The 6,646-nt window shown below is 44.1% G+C and overlaps 1 pseudogene; it reads right to left on the bottom strand.

Moving 5' to 3' along the window:
- Window positions 1-2,309: 2,309 nt before the first annotated feature.
- Window positions 2,310-2,936, bottom strand: LOC142570772 (uncharacterized; annotated as a pseudogene).
- Between the last annotated feature and the right edge of the window lie 3,710 nt (window positions 2,937-6,646).

Raw genomic sequence — 6,646 nt, forward strand, 5'->3', positions numbered from 1 at the left:
ATGCCCTCGGGCGTTGTTGTTAGTTCTGTTTTTATAGATGCAAATGGCTTCAGTTCAACTGAGACCCAGCTGGTGAGTGTGGGGTGCCGGATAGCACTGATAAGTGACTGTAGCTGCTGGTCTGCTTTCGTTGCATCAGCGACTTCTTGAACCGAAAAGGCCTTTGGGATGTTGTGGTGCTGGATAAAGTTGAAATACTCATTAGTTACTTTGTCGATGCGGGCACACATTTTCGTTTCAGGAACTGGATGCCTGGAAAGGTAATCGGAAGGGTTACTACTTCCTGCAGTGTGTTGTACAACAAACTTGTACTGTTGAATGCGTAGACCAAGGCGCTCAATGCGGGCAGATGGTGACGATCTTGGGTTTCCCAGTATACTCACTAAAGGCTTGTGATCAGTCAGCAAAAGGAAGTTGACTCCACAAAGGTAAAGACGGAAGTGCTCCATGGCCCATACAGCTGCGAGCATCTCACGTTCAATTTGGGAGTAGCGACTTTCAACTGGTGTAAGCGCTCTACTTGCATAAGCTATCACTACAATGTCTTCACTGTCACGCTGTGTGAGGATAGCACCCAGTCCGTGTGGACTTTTATCTACCACCACTTCTGTCGGTTAGGATGGGTCAAAGTAAGCAAGGGTGGAGGCATCGGACGTGGCTTCCTTTAGGCTCTCAAGAGCATTTTGCTGTCGATCCGTCCACTCCCATACAACATCCTTCAGTGTCAGTTCACGTAAAGGCTGTGTGAGGTCAGCAAGATTTCTCAGAAATCTGCCTGAATAGTTGATCATTCCTAGCAGGCTCTTCACTTCTTGTGGTGATTCCGGTGTTTTAATTTGTAGGAAGGCTGCTATCTTCTTAGGATCAGGACGAACGCCATCAGCTGAAAAATTAAGTCCAAAGAAGTTCAGTTCACGTTGATGAAAGTGACACTTCTTTTCATTCACTGTCAATCCAGCTTCTTGGAGTCGCTGCAGAACGGCTTCCAAGGACATGTCGTGCTCCTGTTTTGTTTGCCCAAAAACAATAATATCATCACTAACATTCCGGACATTGGGGATGCCGTTGAGCATTTGGCGTATGGTGTTCCGAAAGATTTCAGCTGCACTGCTGATGCCGAAGTTCAGTCGTTTGTAGCGAAACAAGCCAACATGTGTTGAGAGCGTGGTGAGTTGCCTTGAGGAAAGGCCAAGTTCCAACTGATGATATCCATTCTTTAAGTCAAGATTGGAGAACATTGTTGCTTCATTTAAGGCAACAATGATGTCATCTACTGTTGGGCACAAATGTCGTTCACATTGAATGGCAGTGTTCACAGCACGCATGTCAATGTAGATTCGAATTTCATCAGGCTGATGCGGTTTAGGCACAATAACCACAGGGGACACCCACGGTGTAGGTCCTATGGCTTGCTCAACGATGTCTTCTTACGGGAGGCGTTCAAGTTCTTTCTCTGTGGCGTCACGTAAGGCAAACGGAATACGCCTGTGTGGTTGTGCAACAGGTGGGACAGTGTCGTGCACAAAAAGATGAATGTGCTGGTTTTTGAGTTTTCCAACTCTACTAAGCAACTTGGGAAATGCTTCCACGATTGACTTGTCACCTTGATGCTAATTAACTTGGTATGTGATCTGGACAAGACCCAGGTTGGATGCTGCTGTGAAGCTTAAGAGTGGTGCACAGTTTCCTCGAATGACAAAGATGTCTTCTTCAATGCAGTTATCTTTGTATCTCATTGTGACAGAGGCTTTGCCTAGAAGTTCAAGTGGAGATGTTGCTTTGTACGGGAACACTCTGATGGATGTTTCCTGGAGTTTCACCTTTAGGCGATAGCTCTTAGAGTCATTTTCGACAACAATTGACACTGTTGCAGCTGTGTCGATTATGAAAGTGACCGGCACATTGTTGACAGTGACAATAACTTTTGATGATGGGCCTGTCTGAGGTGAGGTCATGGCAACGAAAACATACTTGTCACTGCTTGAACTGGTGTCACGGGTGGCAGCACATTCTTTGGTACTAGAACTCTTCTTACTGCAGACTGTCTGTGAATTCCTGCTTGGACCATTGTCACAGTCCACTGCTTGTACCATTTGTCTCGTTGAACGACAAAATCGCGCAAAGTGACCAACCTTGTTACATGCCTTGCATGTCTTGCCCCATGCAGCACAACTTGTTCGTCCGCCTTGGTGAGGCCACTTGCCACCGCGGTTGCGACAATCTTCTGGTTAGGCACGAGGTCGTTGCGGTGCATAGGTCTGTCGTGGCATCTGTGGGCTGTTCCTTTGGTGTTGGCCATGGTGCTGTCCTTACTTGTGCACTTCGAGCACCGCCGCATTTCCATCGACGTTCTTTTCGATTTCGGATACATCCCGTTCGACATCCTCGAGCATTCTTCCCTGTTTAAGTAAGTCTGGTAAAGTTAGGGAACGAACCATTGCATATTTGCGAAGGCGAGACGACGTTGTGGCGAGGATTATTTGGTTCTGGATTTCATCATCGACGTTCTCGAAGTTACAGGGGTGAGAGAGCTGCTGGAGGCGTGCGTAGAAGGCGTCCAGTGGCTCACCAACGCTTTGCTGAGCTTGGCGAAATTTGTAGATCGTAAAGGTGGAGTTCACTCGCGGGGCGAAGTATGCTCTCAGTTTCGCTAGTGCGGCATCGTATTCTGGCGTCGATGGGCTCTGCGTGGCCTGGGTCGTGCTTCTAGCTGTTGCAGCTTGTGTAGGGTTGTCGGGGAGGGAGCGAAATATGTCGCAGACTTCCTCGCCGACGTAGTGCAGGAGGAGCGCTTTCTTGCGTGCATCTGCCGTGATATCACACGCTAAAAGAAAGTTCTTGAACCTTTCTATCCACTTGGTCTATTCGTGACCAGTGTTGTTGGCGTCTGTGGCGCGAAGGTCGAAACTTGAGAAGGGAGGAAGCGCGCGTGCCATGGCTGCGATTGCCGCTTGCTGTTGAGGGATGATACGACGGAATGACTGTTGGTTACGCACTCACATGAGACCAAGTAACACTTCTGACACATTTTAGTGTTCGCGTAGACTGGGATGCGGTCTGATTTATTAGATTGGAGTGACACAGTGATACAGAATTCTACCCTTTCTTGGTGTCAGGAGTGGCAGGTGACTCTAAATGCCCAAACATCAGTAATGCAAACAGTAAGCAGAAAGGAATGGGTATCTGATTTTACTTACATTATTAATGACACACCTCTTACATGTGTATTCTAGGGTAAATATTTAGGTGTCACTTTAACACGCGCTCATCGATGGGAAACCCATGTTACCATAACCTCAAGTGGAAATCAATGTATGTGCTGAGCATCAAAGTGACTCATCCTTCTGAGAAGACGCCTTCGTCTTGCGCCAGCATATACAAATCTGCTGGCCTACAAAATGCTTCTTCGACTGTTGCTGGAGTACACCAGTATTGTTTAATTTACGTACACAAAAGAACTCGTAAGAGGGGGTGCAGAGGAAGTCAATAAGGATTATTTATAACAAATGCAAGTTACCGGATTCGACTGAATTTTTAAAAAGAGCTGGTTTATTAACACTGCAATGTAGGGTAAAACTAGCACTACTAAAGTTTTGTTTCAATTTATTCATGGTGACAAAACCATTGACACATCCGTACGAAGTTCGTTGAATCGTTCTAGGTCGACATGCCACACGCACTCTAGAACACCTAATGAATACACCTTTAACTCAAATTGCTTTAAGTATTCGTAGTTCCTTACAACAATTAGGGAATGGAATGAACTTAGCCTTTCCATTACTAACGCTTTATATTTAAATAACTTCATGGCTTCGAGTGGCTGCCAACTTTAACAGCGTTCGCTCGGAGCTTTCCCGTTGATGATCGAAGAAGGAATGGCAGGTAGACGAGAGGACACAAAACAAGCTGGTTTAATACATCGCTACGGGCGAGCGAACATCGGGCAACATAGCACCGTAGTGTATGCCAGCAACTACAAAAGTTAGAAGGAGAGTTCTTGTCTACAGAGCAGCGCTCTCTCTCTTTATAGCCCGTACGGGGATCTATCTTCACAGCACTGCAGTCTGGTCCAAACAATTCCAATGCGTCCTTATGCTCTCAAGGATGCATTAGCGTTATGTACTCGCGCGTGGCTTGCCTTCCATTCCCACGAAACACGGAGGCAGCTATTTGATGTGTAAAAGATGTATTGGACGCCTAATTCAAAAGTCTAGTAGCTGTCTTGATGAAGACATCTTGTAGACATGGACGTCTAGAAGTACTTTGGTAAGCCCTGCTAACGTTACGCTAAACGTTGGCTAATGGACAGCTTCACAAGAACAACTGAAGACTTCTATTAGACATTCTCTCAGATTTTTGCGGCAGCTGTTACAGTAACACGAGGTTTCCCCATAGTTACAATTTATTTTAAACGAGGCACGGACATCAGAAAAAAAGAAGTTTATATTGTCGAATAGAGTGATGCATACGTAGTTTTTCCATATGTGAACCGTGGGAATAGTGTTGTGCAGCCTCATTGGTCAATTAGTGCTTTTTACTTAGACTAATCAATTGAATGCCGCCTGTCAGAATTATTTTGGAATAAAACAACATCTGTATTGTTTGCTGATATCATGACAATGTTCGCCCATTGATAAAAAAGAATGCCTCTGCATGAAACACATCATTATTGACAAAACTTCACCCTGCTGGGTCTCCACCGAATTGAAATGGTTTTAGCAGGGAAACATTTTGTCAGTGATGCTGCAGTTCAGGCAAAAATTACATCCGGGTTTCAGCTACAGGGGGCAGGATAGCCTGACAGCAGTAGACGAAAGAGAACGCTGTGCTGCAATGAATTGTTAAGAAATAAAGGATAGTTCACATCTGGGAAAACACACCGTGGACCACTCTAACTGGCAATATAAATATATTTTTTTCTGATGTCCATGCCTCATTTGAAAGTAAATTGCAACTTACTTTGTGGGTGTCCGTTGTAAGGTAACGCCACATGCTTGCACAGCATCACGCAGAAATAATGACTAGTTCTTCGGCTTACCACCCATTAGTGAATTCCTTGCACGCTGCATGTTACCGGAACTGAAAGATAAATCATAATATGCTGTTATTTTTTTAATACACGAAACATGATTGCAAGCGAAAGTGCAGCAAGACATCTACTTCACACCATGTCACATAGTCATACTTTATTACCTAATAAATTAGAAAAGATGCGGAAAGTGTAATTAATAAGAGTGACAAATAGCAGCAAAGGGGATCGCGCATGAATCTCGAAGATGATTGCCGCCGCTGCCAGAGCAGGCCAGCCTTCGTAGGACAGCACTGGCTGCCCACAAAAGCTTGCTGTCACAGGCCATGCGTGAAGGTTCTTGCAGACATAGGCAAGGCAATACCTACACAGAAGAGAGAAAAAAAGGCGAGGGAGGAAATGGGAATGTTCAAGTTCGAACTTCAATTAGCATTATGTGCTAAATAAGAAGTTTGCCTCGCAATAAAAATAAATTTAAGCACTCCTTTCTCTTAAATTACGGGTATATTAAGGTATGTATGTGATGATGTTTAAAATTACTATCATATTTCCTGGCATATAATTATTAAATTGCAGAGCAGAGTCATACAAAGTCAGCCTTCAAATATATGGCGTTTTGCGGCTAAAAAGGCACTTATGAACTTGTCTAACAAGTCTGAGAAGCTTCCTGCAAAACATAATCAGTTTAAAACAGTAATCTACTCTGCAGGTAAATGATGTACTAACTTAATTAAAGTTAAATAGCGTTTTATATTGCTAAACCAAAAGCACGTTTGGCATTTTGCACTGTCTAGCTGTTGCCTTTTTTTCAAACTTAAACATGACACAATACAGTGTAAGCAGGTAGCATGCAAAGGAGGGCTGGTGATGAAGTAGTGTCCTAAAGCAACAAAAGCGTGGCAGTTTGGGCGAGTTGGTATGTCATAACTGTTTAAGGCTAGTAGCGCAACACTTCTAGGCTGGATCAATAATTCTTGTTGACATATTTTCATGTGACCCTAATTGGCTTAGGGCAATACCTCACATCAATGACGCATCACCTTGAATGATATGTCATAAAAACTGGAAGTATCTCATGATGTGATCAAACGATAACATTGCCCACTGTCTTGGAAGTGTTGACATGCTTGTTGCGCAAGAAAGTGCAAAGTCAATTGTGTAAGCAAATTCATGAGTGCATCTATAGCCCCAGGTAACTCTGAGCATCTACGTTGACTCGCAATTGAGAATCCACTGCACACAAAAATATGTATTCAAGTAATGGTCCATGTTGAATAATTGTCCACCTAGTGAAAGGTGAAATCTGGCAGCCTAATGTTCCAAGGCAAATGAATTGGCAAATTCTGATAACACCTCCAATGATATCATTGAAATAGATGACAAAAACAGCACAGGTAAAGTTATAGTTATGACAAAATTTTAAAAGCAGCTCTGCAATCTGCTGGAACCCTCAGCATCATGCCTGTTCTACACGCACATATGTTGCAGCAGAATCTCTGTCTCAGACGCAGGCGCCTTCACACATCATTGTGCGATTTCCTCACAATAACGTTAAAAAACAGTCTGCACAAGCTACCTGATGTGATTCATTTGGCAAGCGCCAGCCAAGCGCTCACG

This window comes from Dermacentor variabilis, chromosome 2 (assembly GCF_050947875.1).
Source record: "Dermacentor variabilis isolate Ectoservices chromosome 2, ASM5094787v1, whole genome shotgun sequence".
NCBI classification, from domain to species: Eukaryota; Metazoa; Arthropoda; class Arachnida; order Ixodida; family Ixodidae; genus Dermacentor; species Dermacentor variabilis.